The following is a 19,488-nucleotide window of genomic DNA, read 5'->3' as shown; positions in this document are numbered from 1 at the left end:
AATTTATTTCTTAACTAATAAGACTTGAAAGTCAAAATTACTTCTTCTATGGCTGCAGATGGGTGTTATGTTAGGAGTCACTAACATAAAACACATTAGTCTCCTTGTACATCTCCATCAGAGCTCTTGGGTGACCAGATACATTGTTAATGAGTAATAATATTTTGAAAGCAATCTTTTTTTCTGAACAGTAGGTGTAAAGACTGGGCTTAAAATATTTAGTATACCATGCCATAAGCAGATGTGCTGTTATCAAGGCTTTGTTTTTTCATCTACGCAGCACAAGAAAAGTAGATTTGACATAATTTTTAACGGCTCTAGAATTTTCAGAGTGGAAGGGAACATTGGCTTCAACTTAAAGCCACCGGCTACATTATATACACCCCTATTAAGAGGGTAAGCCTGTTCTTTAAAGCTTTGAAGCTAGGCTTTGACTTTTTCTCTGAAGCTGTGAAAGTCTTAGAGGGCATCTTTTTCCAGTAGAAGGCTGTTTCATCTACACTGAAAATGCACTGTTTAGCATAGCCATCTTCATCAATGATCTTAGCTAGATCTTCCAGATAACTTGCTGTAGCTTCTACTTCAGGACTTGCTGTTTCACCTTGCACTTTTATATTATGGAGATGGCTTCTTTCCTTAAACCCCATGAAATAATCTCTGCTAGTTTCTAACTTTACTTCTGCAGCTTCTTCACCTCTCTCAGCCCTCACAGAATTCAAGAGAATTGTGCCTTGCTCTGAATCAGGCTTTGGCTTATGTGAATGTTGTGGCTGGCTTGATCTTCTTTTCAGACCACTGAACCTGTTTCACTTTCTTATCATTTGCATGTTCACTGAAGTAGCACTTTTAATTTCCTTCAATAACTTTTCCTATCGCGTTTACAAATTGGCTGTTTGTTGCAAGAGGCTTAGATTTCGGCCTATCACAGCTTGGGAGATGTCTTCCTTACCAACCTTGACAATCTGTAGCTTTGATTTAAAGTGAGAGAAGTGTAACCATTCCTTTCACCTGAACACTTAAAGGGCATTGTAAGGTTATTGTTCTATTCTGGGGAATAGAGAGGCCTGAGGAAAGGGTGACAGATATTGGAATGGCTGGTCAGTGGAGCAGTTAAGACACACAAAACATTTATCAATTAAGTTTGCCATTTTATATGGGTGCTGTTTGTGGCACACCAGAATAATTACAACAGTAATAGCAAGGATCACCGATCACAGATAACCATAATAGATATAAAAATAATAATAAAGCTTGAAATATTGCAAAAATTACTGAAATGTGATAGAGAGCACATGCTATTGAAAAAATGATGCCCATAGATTTGTTTGATTCAGGGTTGCCACAAACCTTCCAATTGTTTTTTTTTAAAAAAAAAAAAAAGCAGTATCTGCAAAGCACAATAAGGCGAAGAACAATAAAAGCAGGTATGACTGTATCTGTATTGATCTGCTCCCAAGCATGTGGAGATGAGCCTAGGGCTACTGTTGGCCAATGAAGTAAATGCAAAAAAAGTGCTAGATGTAAAGGAAAGGAAAGAACAGCTAGACTCTGCCACCATTTCTGCGACTGTCTTTCATCTAATTTAACTATGATGACCTTCAAAGAGCAATGGTTTCTGCTTACTTCTTTCTTCCCAACATCATGTAATTTCCTGTTTTGGCCAACTCTGATCTGGTACAATGCAGGGAAAAGATTTCAAAAGCTGTAATGTCAGCTAAACCAAACTGATGTGATTCAGACTACCACAGTTGCTATAGGTTGAGCTGAACATAATGTCCAGGTAGTTGAAACCATGTCCTTGAATTCTGTTCATTTAAGCTGATAAGAAATATTTGTTAATATGTCTTGATAATGGGAGACACAGATCTCAATTTTGTCACAGTACTATATCTGAGCCAAGAAAAGCAGATAAAGTCATTAAATCATTATTCTGAATAATAAATCTCTATGCCTACATTATCAAAGTACCTTAGGAGGAAACTATGTAAGAAAAATTTGCCTTAACTTGGTATCAGCTCTATTTTTTTATTCCATTCTGATTGAACCCATACAAAACATTAATTGTCCTTTTATTTAAATTAATGAAAATAGTGCATTATATAACATCATTTCCTATGCATTTTCTATTACTTACTTACTTGCACCCACGTTCTTAAGTATAAGACCTAAGTAGTTTTTACAGTTTCATTATATACTGTCCTATTAGGACCAAAGTAATCAGATATAAAATGTTTCTGGATCTCTCCTTGAATTTTCTGGTGCCCCTTTGTAGTCAGCTCCCTTCAACTCAGCCTCTAGTAACCAATGGCCAGTTTTCAGTTACTACAATTTTATTTTTTTGCTAATTTCAAGCAAATGGAAGCAAGTGTTTGATCTTTTCTGTTTGTCTTCTCCACTTAGTATAGTGCTCCAGACATTCAGCCATATATGGAGTTTATACCTTTTAATTGTTAAATATTATTCTGTTTAATACATATGCTACAATTTGCTAATCCTTTCAACAGCTGATGGATATTAGGGTGTTTCTAGTTTGATGCTATTATGAATAAAGTTATTATGATAATTCAGTACACATTTTTGTGTGGACATACATTTTTGTTTCTCTTGGAAAATACCTAAAAGTGGGATTGTTGGGTTATATAAAATGTGTTTAATTTTATGAGAAATCACCAGGCAGTTTTCTAAAGTGACTTACAGTTTTGCATTCCTACCACTATGAAAGTGCATGTTGTTTCATGTTCTAAAAAACATTTATTTTTTGTGTATGTGTGTTAGTATGTATATATGTGCCTGTGTGTGTGTGCGTGTGTGTGTTTAAATTGGCCATTCTACTGGATATAGAATTATATGTCCTTGTGGTTTTAATTAATTAATTAATTTTTTTGATGGAGTCTCGCTCTGTCACCCAAGCTGGTGGCATGATCTCGGCTCACTGCAACCTCTGCCTCCCGGATTCAAGCAATTATCCTGCCTTGGCCTCCCGAGTGGCTGGGACTACAGGCGCGCACCACCACACCAGGCTAATTTTTGTATTTTTAGTAGAGATGGCGTTTCACCATGTTGGCCAGGCTGGTCTTGAACTCCTGATCTCAAATGATCCACCTGCCTCGCCCAAAGTGCTGGGATTACAGGTGTGAGCCACTGTACCCAGCACTTGTGGTTTTAATTTTTACTTACCTCATGATAAATTATGTGAAGTATATTTCAATATGCACATTTGCCATTTATAAAACTTCTTTGTAGAAATACCAGTTCGAATTTTTTGTTCATTTTAAAATCAGTTTATATTATTATTCATTTGTAAGAGTAACTCATATTCTGAATACAAGCTCTCAATTCGATATATATTTTGTAAATAAATTGCCTCAGTTTGTGGCTTAGTTTTACATTCTTTAAATGCCTTTTGAATGATGAAAGGAAGTTTGATGACTTTCAATTTGTCTTTTTTAAAGCCATATAATGTTGAGTCATTTAGTAAGTGTTTAACATTATAAGAAACTCAAAGAGTAATTTATATTTTAATACATATATTAGAAAATAAAAAATTGAAAATTAATGAGGTAAGCATTTATCTCAAGAATTTAATTAAAAATAAAACAAAATAAACAAAATAAAAAGAAATAAATACTAAATATAATAGCAGAAATTAATAAAATAGAAAACATTTATTGTATTATAGAGTTTCAGCAAAGTTAAGAAATGTTCTGTAAATAGACTAATAAAATACATCAGCTTCAGACAAACCTGATTACAGACGACAAAAGCTTAATTAACTTAATCAAGATATAATAAATGAGACACCACTATAGGCACTGTGGAGATTAAACAAATAATAACAGGGCATTAGGTACAAATTTATGTTGATACATTTGAAAATGTTGAATGGATAAATTGTATTACTTACCAAAACTTATTCAGGCAGAAATAAGAAATACAATATCCAAATATTATTCTAATCATTTATTATTAAATAAATTAAATGTATAATTAAATTTAATTATACAGAAAAAGAAGATAAAGGAAAAAAACAGTATCTGCTTCCAGATGGCTACATTCTTAAGTTCTATTAAATATTTAAGGAAGAAAAATTTCCAATATCATGCCAAATCTTCCATAGAATAGGAAAAAATGGTACATTTCACAATATATTTTAGTAAATTATCCTAATCTTGTTACTGAAACATTATGAGAATTTATAAAGAAGAAAACATATAGAGCAATATTTCTCAAAAGTACAAATAAAAAAGTCAACAATATGTTAGAAAGCTGCATCTAACAATACATAAAATGAGCAAAGTATAATTACTAAACTGGATTTATCTCAGAAATGTAAGGTCAGATTAACATTTAAAAGCAATCAATGCAATTTGCCATACTTTCAAAATTAAAGAAAATTATGAGATGACTATACAAACACATATAGAGAAAAATTGACAAATTCAAAATCTCATAATAGCAAATTAAGATTAGAAAAGAACTAATCTAAACGAAATTGTTTTTATCCAGTAAACGATCTCATTAAAACCTAACAAACACACAAACACTTATAGCAAAATTAATACTTACTGTTGAAACAAAGCATTCCCTATGAAATTGATAATTAAATATGAATAGTCTTTAAGTTCAGAAATAACCATAATTCCAGCTTCTCTACATTTTAATGATATGTCCTTAAACAAATAATATACATATGCATAAATACACATATAAATTTATAACTACATAAATGAATAAGAAATGATGTATAAGGAAGTGAAAAGTAGAATTAAAGCTCTTATTATCTGCATATAATGCAATCATACACACAGAAGGTCCAAGAGAATCTTCAAAAACTATTACACTTGAAAAGGGGATTGTACAAGTTTATTATTATTCAAAAATTAATAGTATTTTGCATATTACAATAAAGAGGACACATATGATGGCACCACTGCACTCCAGCCTGGGCGACAGAGCAAGACCCTGTCTCAAAACAAAACAAAAAATTCTTTATTTTGATCTGGTTGGTAGTTTCATGAGTGTATGCATGTGCAAAAATTCATAGAATGTGTTTTGTGCACTTATATTGTGCATGTTATGTATCTTGAGTTTTTAAGCAATGAGAAACCATTGTAAGATTAAAAGGTGAATGACATGAAAAAAATAAAATAAATAAGTAAAAATAAAACTTACACTATTTAAAATAACACAAACATTAAATTTCTAAAAATAAATCTAGCAAACTACGTACTAGATCTTTACAGAGACAACCAAAAATCATTATTGGGAGATAATCAAAATGATCCCAGAATAAGCAAAAATATTCAATTTTTTATAGACTAGGAGATTCAAATTTTACAGATGTCAGTGATCCTTACTTTATAGACATAATGTAACATCAAACAAAACCCAAGTCTTTTATTTATTATTATTTCATAGCAATAATAGGTTTATTTTTAAATGTATGTGATAAGGCAAAGTACAGAGAATAGTCCATGCATTCTTGAAGAACAAACAAGAAGATGGTTGGACTTATTCCACCAAAAAATAAATCCTATTGTAACACTGCAGTAAATGACATACTAGGATTATTGCTCTAAGGGAATTTAATAGACCAATGGAAGAACATTGAAAGCCCAGAATGATCCTTCCCTTTGTAGACACTTGACATTTGATGTATGACAATGTTACAATTAAGAGCTCTGTCTAGGATTCTAGTTATATAACATTCCCAAACAGGCAAAGCAAATCTGTATCATTTAGAAAAGCATAAGTTATTTGGTTAAAAGGGCAAATAAAAAGTTGGGATTTGATATAATTTTTATCATGGCTATTTTCCAAGGATGGGAAAGCTTCTGAGGTACAGGGAATTGTCCATTTTTGCCTAGGTTGATAGTTAAACAGAGGTTAGCATTTTAGAAAAACCAAACTTTGTTTAATGTTTCATGAAATTATCTGTAGATAGATAGATGTTCCACTATGAATATTTAAAGTCATAGACACAAAAACAGGGGACTTTAAGTTCGGAAAGAACCATGTTGTAATTTCAGCTCCTCTACGTGTTGCTGCTATGTCCTTAAAGAATTGCTTAATAACTCCCAATGCTTAAGTATCTTACTCTGTGAAATAACGATGACATTTATTTGAATCATTGTTATGAGGATTCAAGATATTTGGCTATTCAGGAACTAGCTAATGCTGCCACTAACAGTTATTGTTTGTGATTGCCAGATGGCCTCTGAAATTCTTTATAGTTATGAACTCGTTTAATTCCCACATTCACCCTATCAGACAGGTACTATTATTATGGAATTTCCCTCTAACTATGACCCTTTCATTTGGAGTAAAGCTTCTGTGAGTTGTATTATAAATCTCTGTGAGACAGAGATATCTCTATCTTGTTTACTATTAAGTCCAGTACTGAATTAACATGTTTAAATTCTGACCTCAGGGTAGTCTTAAAACTAGTCACAGATACAGGTCACTGTAAATTATCTGCTTGGACTCACCACTTTTTTTTTCAGAACAGAGCAATTAAACTTTAATTGAGGAAATAAGAATTCTCTAGGAATGGCATAAGATTAATGCAATTCTACTCTCTTACCACCTCATAAATTCCTCTGAGGAGGAACACAGTCTTTTCACCGGAATAAAATCCCTATTAGGGTGGGTGAATACTTGTAGAACAAAGAAGGAGTTGAGCTGGTGTCCAGGTTTTGAGAATAACATTACAAGTATTCTTCAGTAGGCAAGAAAAATGATTGTTTGCTTTTGAGAAGAAGAGGAGAATAATGAAGGGGAGACGGCAGAAAGAGGAGGAAAGGAGAAAAAGAAGGAGGGAATCTGCAACTTTTCAATAACATTATTGAAGCTCACAAAATTCTTAATGCAGCAACTGTAAATTTTTGCAGAAACTATTTGAAGTGCTTCATTTTGTGCCCTCATTGATAAGGGGGCAAAGCTTGTTATATCGATACAGAACCAAAAGACAGAACAGATCATAAGAAAGCAGAAACTCCAGAATTAGCAGATATCCTTGGGAAAAAGTTTGGTCAGTTCATCACTATGGAACTAGGAGCATGAGCTAAGATCACCAAGGTGTCCAAGTGCCAGGAGGGCTTTAAATCACAACTGTGATCTAGACAAATAAAAGCAAAATGCCAGATGAAAGATCACAGTGGCCTGGAGTAACCCAATAGATTCATGGAGGAAGTGGGAAATAATATTTCATTTCATGTGGGGAAAAAGCAAACTTAAAATCATTGAGCTTACTTGCAAATGCAAGAGTTGAAGTCTTTCATAATAAACATAAAAATAAGTCTTATATGATTCTTATTTTCTTTGTAATTGTCCCTAGAAAGTGACAGAATGAAAAATGTAGGATACTAACCCGCCTCCCCATTCTGCAATGCTAAGACTTTCGTTGGAGGTCATACACAACACTTAGCAAGGAACTCCCATGATTATTGATGGCAGCACCTAGCAGAATAAAAATTCCATAGGTAGGCAGTAAATATTTGAAAAGACCTTTCAGTTTTGGGAATGGTTTATATTGTTGCTTAAAAATGTAGTTGGAGATCCATGGGAACCTATGATTGGGTACGGCATGTTTTACAAATGATCCCCATTTGTCCTGAGTGGGAAACATTCCACCCTGTAAGTGTCAGTTTCACACTGACCAGATGTGATGAATGAGTACTCTGGCTCCTATTAATATGGAGGTCACACATTTGGAAAAAAAAATAGAGACCATTGCAAAATTAATTCTCCCTCTCGGTCTGGCTAAAATGATAGGAAAGGAAATGGGAAGAGCAAGTTAGCAAAAATATGAAACATCAAGTTTCTTTCTGAATGTCTCTCTGAGTTTCCAACTTCATAAAGGAATTATCTTAATCATATTGAAAAAAAAATGAGAGGGCTTGAAATACAGTCGCAGATGGAAACTCCGACACAGGGAAGTATAGCATAAATATCTAGGCACTCAAGCCTGGGATATTGCAAGCATGATTCCATAGCTCAACCCCTGAAAGGAATAATAATTACTATTTGGCTATTTGTCAAGGTGAGGGTTCCACTGGGGGAATGTCTTATTCAATTTGGGAGCTGAAATTACACAACTGGTGAGATATTAAATAACAGCACAAAGCTGAAAAGAGAAAGAAGGCAAGTAAGTAGCGGAATTGTAAGTGAGGCAAAAGTAGACATAAAAGTGAAAAGGGCCTAAAGGAGAGGGTGGTTGGACTCTCAGGTGCTAATTTGGGTTTAATATGATGATATGCAAATTCACATGATATTTTTGTAATCCACATATGTTTATTAATGATAAATGATGTCACCTTGCAATTAGTAAGTGTGGTAAACTGATTAATCAACCAACAAATATTTATTAAGAGCCTAATCAAAGCCAGTGCCAAGTGTTGTAGAGGATGTATAAATTATAGTCCTTGTCTTGTAATTTACTTGAGAAATAAGATTATACACACAAAATCTAGCAATATTAGACAAAATACGGCATATTCTAAGTGAATGGTATTAATACTATATATGTACCATGGGATTTCGCAAAGGGAAAACAGCCTGCGTGCTAGGTGAAAGAATTCATGAAGGTACGGGTGGGGGCAGAACACAGAGTATGTACTGAGATTTGAACTTTGAGGATCAATTTGTATTCCTTTTTTGAATATACATTAGACAAATCATACAGTGTGTACTTTCAACATTCTGGAAAGGGTGCAAGTATTGGATACACAAAACAAGTTGAGTCTCTGGTATTACAAATTATCTTTCAAATTAGGTGAAGCATTTTTCATTGCTTGGTTTGGCAGAATGAGTCAGGAATGTCGGCTTCTGCCTTTACGAAAGAATCAGCATATTCCCTGGGGAAAAATTGCTTTAGTGTGTTGTGGAATGTTCCTTGGTCCCTTGGCTTTAAATACAGCCCTCCAGTAAACCAAGAAATAGACAAATTGCACTAAATATATGTTGAATATTAAGCTGTTTTATCTGAAAATTGGTGTATGAATGTTGGGGGTTGGTGTTTAATCTCTCGTATTCTTAAAGAAAAGACCAGCTTATATATGAGGTATCGCAAAAATATTTAGGCATCACCATGTTTTATGAAGGAGGCCCCTGAAGCCCCTGGGTACGGGTTAGAGCAAGGACAGACACTTTTTCTTGGCAAAGGTATTAAGGTATCCATTATAACCTTCTGACCATCAAATTACTCTCTGTTTGTCATACCATTTTAAATTTAAATGGTACCAGGGCCTTAAATGTCAGGATTTCTGTTATAACTTAGACTGTAGTGTCTTTAATTAATGCTTCATGTTCCTGTTATGGTTATTTAGAATTTGCTGAAATCCCTAGAGCCATAAATTTCTTTTACAGGTCTTAGCCGTATGAACTTTAACAAAACAGCTATAAAGGGGTAATAGGCAAGGGCAGTATGTCACAGAGCAGCAACAGCAAGATGGGAGGAAGGAGGAAATATTTTGCAAACAGATTAAGATTTTGTTTTTGTTGAGGAGTTTGAAACAGGAACAAATTGGACATAAAACTTAGGCAAGAAAGCATGATCTCTTTTAATGTCTTGATTAGGTGTAAGTTGCCACGTTTCACAATATATACAGTTTCATTGAACTCTCATTCCATTCAAATCAAGTTCATTTAACTGAACACATTTTCTTCCAATGCCTACTGTGTGTCTAATATTTTCTTTTTGCTATGGAAGCTATACAGAAAGAAAAAGCCAAGCTCCTGTCTCATTAATCTCAAAAACTAGCTTTGGAAGCAAGGTTAGCAGATATGAAGCAATTATAGACCATTACCATAAATCTGCCAAGGTGCATAGAATAGTCTGAGAATTTTGAATGCTACTGCATCTCACAGGGAAAGACCAAGTGAGAATCAGAATTATCATGGGATCAACCCCAAAGTAGCAAACATGAACTGTTTCTTATAAAATGGAGTAGCCCTTGGAGTGTGTAAACACAGGAGAAGGCCATTCCAGAGGAGAGAATGGCACAAAAAACTCACAAAGACAAGAGTAAAAAATATGGCATCACATAGTGTATAAGAACGTGTTTTTAGATTCAGAGAGACCTAGTTATAAATTATTTACTGTTACTTTTTTGTTTATAAAAGTAAGGACTAGTTGAAGAGAAATAGTCGTTGGGATTTTAAATATTTCAAAAATAGTTAACAATGGTTGAAATTGGAACTAAAATCCACTTAGGGATGTTTTAAATACAAACTGCTTATATAAGGTTGGACAACAGGTTAATATGCTAAAGTTTTTTTGTTGTTGTTTGCGTGACAATTCTTCAAACTTCTGCTAGCTTTCAATTTCCATAGAATGATCAAAAAGGGAAAGAGACGGGGAGGAAGATGGGATGGAAATCCACTTATAATCCAAATGTATGGACTGCCAATAGGGCATCCCATCCCTTTCCATCCCAAAGTGCAAATTATATATATTTGCACTTCAAAACAATATGTTTACAAAGGAAAAAAAAACTTGTAAATTATTTCTTTAAATACACAGACCTGCACTGATGAATAGTGTTTTTTTTTTTTAATTTTTGTAATTGAAATGTTAAGCACAATAGCAATAGTGAGATCTGCTGCAACAATGGATGGTCAGTATATCAAGACATCTCGTAGATCACTGTTTCCATATTCCATAATAAGTATTTATTATTTGGTTTACTATACTTGATAATTTTCTAGGTATTAGAGTGAATTTGAATTTATTTATTTTATAAATATTTGTCAAATATTATATCACTTAAGTCAGGGCAGGGTGGGTTATGCTGCAGTAACAAATAACCATAAAACCACAGTAACTTAAAACACTGTGTGCTTACTTTTTCTCCAAGCTACACGTCCCCATTCCAAGTCACAGATGTTCTGTTCAGATAGTCCTTATTCAAGAAATAACATTAACAGAGCCTCTACTATCTGGAAGATCTTTAGTTTCTATGGCAAAGAAAGGATGGAGACATGGCAAATTGCATGCAGACTCTTATGGACTTCTTTCTCAGAGCAGTCATTCAATTCCAGTCACATGGATCATTCCTAACTTTAAGCTTGGTAGTGGAAGGGTGTAACACTAACATGAGGCAAAGAAAAAGGAAACTAAAAATTTAAATAAGTGCTAATTAATGTAACAACTAGTACTGAGACTTCAGAGAGGAAAGAAAGAAAATTCCTCTGACCTAATGATGTTCCCATATTTGTTGGGAGATGGAGATGTTAAGCATGTAAACTATAAATAACAATATGAAATAGTGCGTAAATGCCATGATGGAAAAAAGGGGCAGTAAACTATAGAACAATGGAGAAGGGAATGACTTAGCTGTGGTAGTCAAGAAATAACCCTCTAAATAGTTGAAAATAAATCTGAAAACTAAATGCTTAAGGGTTATTTTGCTCTGCCACAATGTGTTATTCAGGTAATAGTGCTCTATACAACAAATTCTTAAACACTGTCTGGAAAAAGAGAGAGATACTGCCTCATTACCGTCAGGTGGGGATAGAAGTCAAAATTCTTCCCATTGATTCTACTTGGGAAAGGTGCAAATTTATTGCTTTAGGGGTGGGATGAATGTCGAAGCTTTGCCCACAGGGTTTATCATGGAAGAGTACCTCCTCATTACTGAAAGGTGTGTCTGGAAGTCAGAATTTCAACACAGGTTGAGAGATGGGGGCTATGCTATAAATTTAGTGTAGAGATTATACATGACAAGGTTCCACTCATAGACTCCACTGCTTCAGCATGCACTGGAGAGGGGAGGGGTGTGGTTTCTTTGAAGTGTTCACCTGAAGAACAGAATGATATTGTTAAAATATTCTTTTACACCCTTGCTTTTCGAGTCTTTTGGTTAAATACGTTAAGCAAGCACAATATTTTATCTGCAACTGTTGGAAATTCTGGATTGAGGGCTTCTCTTAAACATTCAGATTGTTGAGATATATATATATATCTCAAAAAAGAAAGAAAAAAAAAAGACAAGAGAACTCACCTGTCGTTGTTCCTCAATCTCCCAAATCCTTAGCCTGTCTGCATTTTTTCTCCATTTTTCAGAGTCTTTTGACTCTGGCTTTTGTGTTTTTTCCAATTTTTTTTTTCTTTTGTCATTAGCAGAAGGAATAAAATGGAATGTGTTTACTCTGTCGTCTCAGAAATGAAATTTTCCCTAAATGTAGCTAAACAAACAAACCAGTAGCAAAAAGATAAAAGGAGAATATTTATATGTGATTGAATTAATGAATACACTTCTATATGGTCAAAAGAAGAATTATAGAGGAAGAATCATAGAAGACATCATAGAGGAAGTCAAGACAAATTTTAATTGAAAAATAAAGAAAATACTGTATACCAAAATACATACACTGCAGCTAAGGTCATGGTAATATGGAAATGTATTGCTTTAAATAAACATACTAATAAAGCTTAGAAGATGAAAATCAATTACTTAAGTATCCATCTTAAGAACGATTAAATAAAAAGAAGAACTAGGAAGGAAGTAATAAAAATACAAGTAGAAATTAACAAAATAAGGGACTTATATACTAGTCAAAATCAATAAGATCTTAACTTTTAGAAAATCTAATAAAATAAAAAATTCTTTAGTGTTTCTGATGAAGAAAAAGAAAAAAATAGGACAAATCAACGACAGTACAGATGAAAAGGAGACATAATTACAGATCTCTCTGATATTAGGAAGATTATAATATGATGTTATAAATAATATGTTTGAAAATTCAGTTGAAATAATTTCCTAAAATATAGAACTGATAAAACTGAAAACAGAAAGAAAGAATATGAGGATTTATATAACTACTGAAATTAAAGAAATGACGTCTATAATTAAAAATCATTACATAAAGAAAACATCAAGTCCAGATGGCTTCACCAGTAAATTGTACCAAACACATATAGAAGAAAGAACATCATTCTAACACAAACTCTTTCAGACAATTGAAAATAGGAAATGGTCACTAAATCATTTGTTGGTGCTAACAAACACCCAGATACCAAAACCTGACAATAGTATTTTCTTCTAAAGACAAATTACTGGCAGTCTGACTCATAAACATTTTGTAAATTCCTATACAAATTTTAACACAGTGAATTCAACACCATATGTAAAGCTTAAACCAAGATATCCAAGTTAGGTTTATTTTTAGAAAACAAGATTGGGTTAAAAATCAAAAGACAGATTAACATAATTCACGATATTAACAGAATAAAGGAGAACATTCACAGACATAAAAAGATGCAGAAATTACATTTGATAAAATTCAGCATCCTTTAGTGGGAAAACTCTTAGCAAAATTGTAAAAGAAAGAATTTTCCTTAATTTGATTTTAAAAATCTACAACAATCACATAACAAACATATCTTATGAGGAAATGTTGAAAACTTTTGAAAGTAAAAATTACTTATATTTTGTGTTTTATTAAAAGGCCTAACTAGTGAACCCATGTAATCAATAGAAGGAAAATAAATAATAACTTCAAAGGAATAAATAAAACTGTCAGATTTTAAGATTACATATATATGTGTGTGTATATATATTTAAAAATCTAAAAATTAAATTCTACACATAAATAGATTGTTAAGTGAGTTTGATAAGGAAGCCAGGTACAAGGTGTGGTAGGTAGAATTTTAGTGATGCACTCTCAAGAGTCCCATATTCTGATTATTCAAGCAAACACATGTGTAGATACTATTGTGCATGAATTGTTTGGATGTTATTTTTTATTTTGTTATTTATTTATTTATTTATTTGTTTTTCGACGAGTCTCGCTCTGTCACCCAGGCTGGAGTGCAGTGGCATGATCTCGGCTCACTGCAAGCTCTGCGTCCTGGGTTCAAGAAATTCTCTGCCTTAGCCTCCCGAGTGGCTGGGATTACAGGGGCCTGCCACCACGCTCCGCTAATTTTTTTGTATTTTTAGTAGAGACGGGGTTTCAGCATCTTGGCCAGGCTGGTCTTGAACTCCCGACCTCGTGATCCACGCGACTCGGCCTCCCAAAGTGTTGGGATTACAGGCGTGAGCCACCGCACCCGGCAGGAAGTTATTAAGATTATTAATCAGTTAACTTTAAAATGGAGTGGTTAACCTGGGTTACCTGGTCGGGCCCAATGTAATAACTGGAGCACTTAAAAGCAGAAAAGGAAGGCAGAAAAGTAAGAGAGATCTGACAGAGAAGGAGGCAGAGAAGAGATGAAGCAGAAAAGAGATGAAGCTGAAAGTGAGGTCACAGAAACTTAAAACAAGAGAAGAACTTGACTCGCTATTGCTGGCTTTCAAGATGGAGGAATGAGCCAAGAATGTGAGTGCCCCCTCGAAGCTGAGAATAAACCCTGGCTAAAGCTAGTAAAAAAAAAAAAAAAGGGAAATCAGTCCTGTAACTCCGTGGAACTGAATTATGCCAAGAATTTTCATGATGTTGGGAAAAAAATCGTCCACAGAGCCTCTAGAAAGACATCCAACTGAGCCATGCTGAGTCCAGACTTCTGACTGATTAAACTGTGAGATAATAAATGGGTGTTGTTTTAAAGCCACTAAGTTGGTGTAATTCGTCACAACACCATTAGAAAACTAACACGCGGGTTGAATATTCAAAAAGAAATTCCATTTCTGTGTATCGCTAACCAATAGAAAGGGAAAGTAACCATGTTTAGCATTTATAATAGCATAAATATACACAAGAACAAAAGTTAACCAGATATGTGAAGACCTCTGGAAAGGAATTGCACTTATTTATTTAGAAAAATTAATGATGTCCTAAATAATTAAAAGGATATTCCCTCTTCATGGCCTGGAAGACTCAACATTTTGAAGAAGTCAATACTCTCCATATTGATCTTTATATTCAATGCAGTCCCAATCAAAATCCCAGTACATTTTGTTTTAGTAATTGACAAACTGATTATAAAATTTATATAAATGCAAAAGACCAAAGATAGCAAATACAAAATAAGTAGCTGGAATAACTTTCTTTCTCAGATCTCAAAGCTTATAACAGAAGTTGCAATAACTAAGGCAGTGTCTTATCAGGGCAAAAAATATGTACAAACAAACCAGTACAACAAAATAGCAAGTTCATAAACTGACCTGTGCATATATGGGTACTTGATTTATATCAATATTTCCATTGCAAAACGGTAGAAAAATACTTTTTTTCAATATGCGTGTACTGGTGGTGTAATTTGAATCCATATGAACAAAATAATTGAAACTAGATTTCTAACAAGTTTGTGTGGTCACATACACATACAAAAATTAATTCAAGACCATAATCCTTAAGGTCAAAGGCAAGACAATATAGCTTCTGGAAGATAGTAGAGTTAGATGTTTTCATGACCTCAGGATAAGAACCAATGGGCAAAGCAACTTATTTGCAACATAGTGGGGAAGAAATGAATGTAAATACACCTGAAATATAAGATATAAATTCCATCTCGGTAACATTCATTGAAGAAAGCATGTGGGCTCAGAAAAGGAGAAATAAATAGTTTAGCATTGTAGAAAGTGAAGATTGGGAAATAATTACTTTTATTACTTTTTAATCACCAGAAAGTGAATGAGATAGGCATTGATATCCTGACATGACTAGGAGTCTATTAGTTGACCTTTGAAATCAGAATTGTTTGTTTCTGTTTTTTAAATTTTACAAATATTATTTTTAAAACTATGTTTACAAAGATGTCAAACATGCATATCAAAGACCATGACAATCATTTATCTATCACCCAGTCTCAATGATTATCAAAGCATGTCCAATGTCCCTTCATCTAGACCTTTACACAAATTTCAGAAATGCTTTTATTGATTAAAGAAATCAATAAGGGAAATATTAAATATGTTTATTAAAATATGCTTTGCAAGTGTGCCATTTATGCTATTTAATATTTGTAGTAATCCAGAAACATAGGTGATATCATTACCATTTTACAGTGAAAAAACTGTAAAAGCTCGTGTGCCACTTCAGGTCTTTGTGGGCACACATGTCTTAGTTAAAGCAGTTGCTTCAGTTTTACTCCTGCTCAGTCTGGACTCCCAAAAAGGTGCCACTTAACACTACCTTCCCTTATATCCATGTCTCAGGCCTTTTATCTCTTTCCTATGATTCCTTGTTGATGCCTTTGCTGGACTTCAACTAGACTTCCATGCATTCATAACCAGGAAAGCAAGGGACAAACTTTTGAACAGTAGGAAATACAAAAAAGATGATTTTTCTCCCATTCTCCTCTTTGATAAAGAGTCTTGAGATGCCACTGACCTTGCTCCCTGGGGATAATTCCATTAAACTGGGTAACTGGTTTCACTTAATGGCAACCACCCTGATAATATATCTTCCTCATGGCTCTCTCTTCTGCCCTGCATTTCTGTGCTTATCCATTGCTTTTGTTATCTTGCACAGCAATCCATTATGAAAGAATAGAATAGAAACCCTCTACCTTAGGCTCTGTTCTCTGTTTCACTCAGGCTAAAGCATCAGCTCAATAACTTAAGAATTTTGACTAAGTTTACACAGCTATCATGGGTCAAAATTAAAATTCAAACTAAGGGTCTTCTTATTCCAAAGCCAGCGTTCTTCATCTGCATTGTTCAGCATCATAAGAGAATGTCAACTCTGTTTATGTGTAAGGTTGGCATTGATAATATGGACTAATTTCACTGAATTTTAGATAATTTTTGAATTTATGATATAGGAAATTAGGAATTATTCAATCTGGGGCCATATTAAAGGACTTTTTCAGGTAATCTTTGAGTGTCCATTCTTATTTGACAGTGGTAATAAATCACTGATTGGAATCTGTCATGTGTCTTCAGTTCTTGTTGACTGGTGAGCATCACTGCTATATGATTGGGAAGGGACCCAGGTATTTAATTGCAGAGATTCAAATATTAGTGGCTATAGGCTTTTTTTTCTCTTCTGTTTCTCTGAAGGAGAGCCCTCCAGCATCCAGTCTGGTAGCAAGAATTACTATTACTGAGCAGGTAAGGAGAACTGAGTATCTAATTGTTCATTCCAGGTTTTCATACAGTAATTCTGTTTCAGTATATCACCTCCCTGCCATCCCTCCTTTGCTTGATGTACACGACAATCTGGTTTGATTTTTATAGAAAATAATCTCTTACCCTCTATGAGTGTTTGGAAAGAGCAGCTGCTTAAGTGCTTGGAATGATGGAGAAGACATCTATGTATAATATCTCATCAAACAACGTTTTAATTAATGCACTGCTTTTAGTCTCATATTTCTCTTTTACAGTTGAGGTGTGTGAATCTTCCCATTCTTGATTTATCTCTGAGTTGCCCTACTTTGGAAACTTCTCTCTATACAGAAATATTTTAAGGCTTTGTGCTTTGTCAAATCATTAACAGTGTCTTATCTATTTTTACATTCCAAAAATTTGTTGGCATGTCTCATCCACTCTTATTAATTTTGAACTTGTGATATTAGACCATTTCATTTATAAACAGTTATTATATTGGAGCTTGAAGTAGATTAGAAATAAATACATGTACTTAGTCTGCCATGCTTGACTAAAATTTTATGGTGTATTTTCTATTTTTTTAAAAGCTACAGCTCTCATATTTTACTCAGTTTTTCTTTCAAAATTAAGAAAGAATGGTATTTGTAAGCTGATACTATATATCCCAGGTGTTCCCATAGGGAATTCCAGGATTTGACTCATTGGAGATACTATGCAGGAGAATTGAGCATTTGATAGCAATCTGAAATAAAATCACTCATTCATCAATTAATTAATTCATATATCTTGAATATTTACTAGCTGCTGGATTTGGGTTTGCAGGATTGCAAAGAAGAAACAGGAGGCTTTTGTGTTAGAGAAAATTAAAGAAGATAGGTATGATTCAAGGCATGATGAATAAAAGTAAACAGGAAGAAAGCTAGGGTAAAGGGAGTTCTTACATTTCTTAAACTAGGCTAAACATTGGTTTCATTCATTATATAAATAGAAAACTAATGAAACTTTTTAAGTATAAGAGCACCACAAGTTAACATGTTTAATTAAATAAATAAACTTAATATTGGAAAATGGATTGAAGTTGCCAGGAGACGACACCCCAACACCACTTAAAAGATTACTATAACAATCTAATTGAGAGATGATTGAGACTTAGAAAAAATGTGGTAATAGAAAAGGTGACAGACTTGAGATTTATTGAGGAAAAGATCTTAAAGAATTTGATCTATATTGGGCATGAGTGGTAAAGGAGACAAATTTTCTAGTAATGACTCTTGGTTATTTGCCTTTGGTGGAGAATAATAGCATTTTCTAAGATGAAGAAGGAGTGGCAAAATTTCTAGAGCAGCTTTTGGCAGAGAATATCAAAATTTAATTACTTTGGAACATGTCAAATTTGTGGTCACTTTGAGATGTTCATTTTGTGATTACAGGAAAACATTTGGGTATTCATGCATGAGGCAAGATATATAATGTTCAGAGTCATTAGTATATTTATGATACTTACATGTATGGAAATTGGTTAGAGTTCTACTGAAAGAACTGTGGCCTATACAAGAATCTGAGAAATAACAGTAAGAAATAGAATTTTTTAAATATGTTATGAGGGACAGTGTTTTAAGTTAGAGAGAATGATGAACACTGCTGAATGGTGTTTAAAAGTTCAGAAAGAACTAATCTTTTCTATGGGCGCAGTGGCTCACGCCGGTAATCCCAGCACTTTGGAAGGCCAAGGCAGGCGGATCACGAGGTCAGGAGTTTGAGACCAGCCTGACCAGCATGGTAAAACCTCGTCTCTACTAAAAATGCAAAAATTAGCCGGGCATGGTGGCATGTGCCTGTAGTCCCAGCTACGCAGGAGGCTCAGACTAGTGAATCACTTGAACCGGTGAGGTGGAGGTTGCAGTAAGCAGAGATCATGCCACTGCACTCCAGCCTGGGTGACGGAGCGAGCCTCCGTCTCAAAAAACAAAAACAAAAAAAAGTTTCGAAAGATAAGGACCAACAATGCCTTGGCGGGAGGAATTGAGTAGAGTAGTGGGAACAGTAGGCAGGCTGGAGAGGGTTGACAAAGATAATAGGAGATAAAGAATTGGAGATACTGGTGCAGACAGCAATTACATGAAATGTGTATTCTTTTAAAGATGTGAGGTGTTATAGCCTATTTGTCAGTAGGAATTATCTAGTTGAGAGACAGAGACAAAGTTGCTACAGTGGGAATAACTGAAGGAACAAATGTGTTGAGAAAGTAAAGTCCATGTTTGGAGAAACTGACTTCAGGGGACCGCAGGGTCACATTCTCTGCTGCAAAAAGGAGAAACAAGAAGAAATGAGATACAGAAGGTGGTGGTAGGATGAATTTCTGTTTCATGGCTTCCATTTTGTCAGTAAAGCCCTTCATACTAGTTATCCAGGTTGTTGAGGTTGAAGGGAGTGGGGAAGATGCCAAAGTATTACTGGTAATGAGAAGATAATTTTTTAAAATATAGTGAGATAG

The sequence above is a fragment of the Gorilla gorilla genome, chromosome 17 (genome assembly GCF_029281585.2).
Source record: "Gorilla gorilla gorilla isolate KB3781 chromosome 17, NHGRI_mGorGor1-v2.1_pri, whole genome shotgun sequence".
Classification (NCBI taxonomy): domain Eukaryota; kingdom Metazoa; phylum Chordata; class Mammalia; order Primates; family Hominidae; genus Gorilla; species Gorilla gorilla.
The sequence above is the reverse complement of the archived record's forward strand: the minus strand, read 5'-3'. Positions refer to the sequence as shown.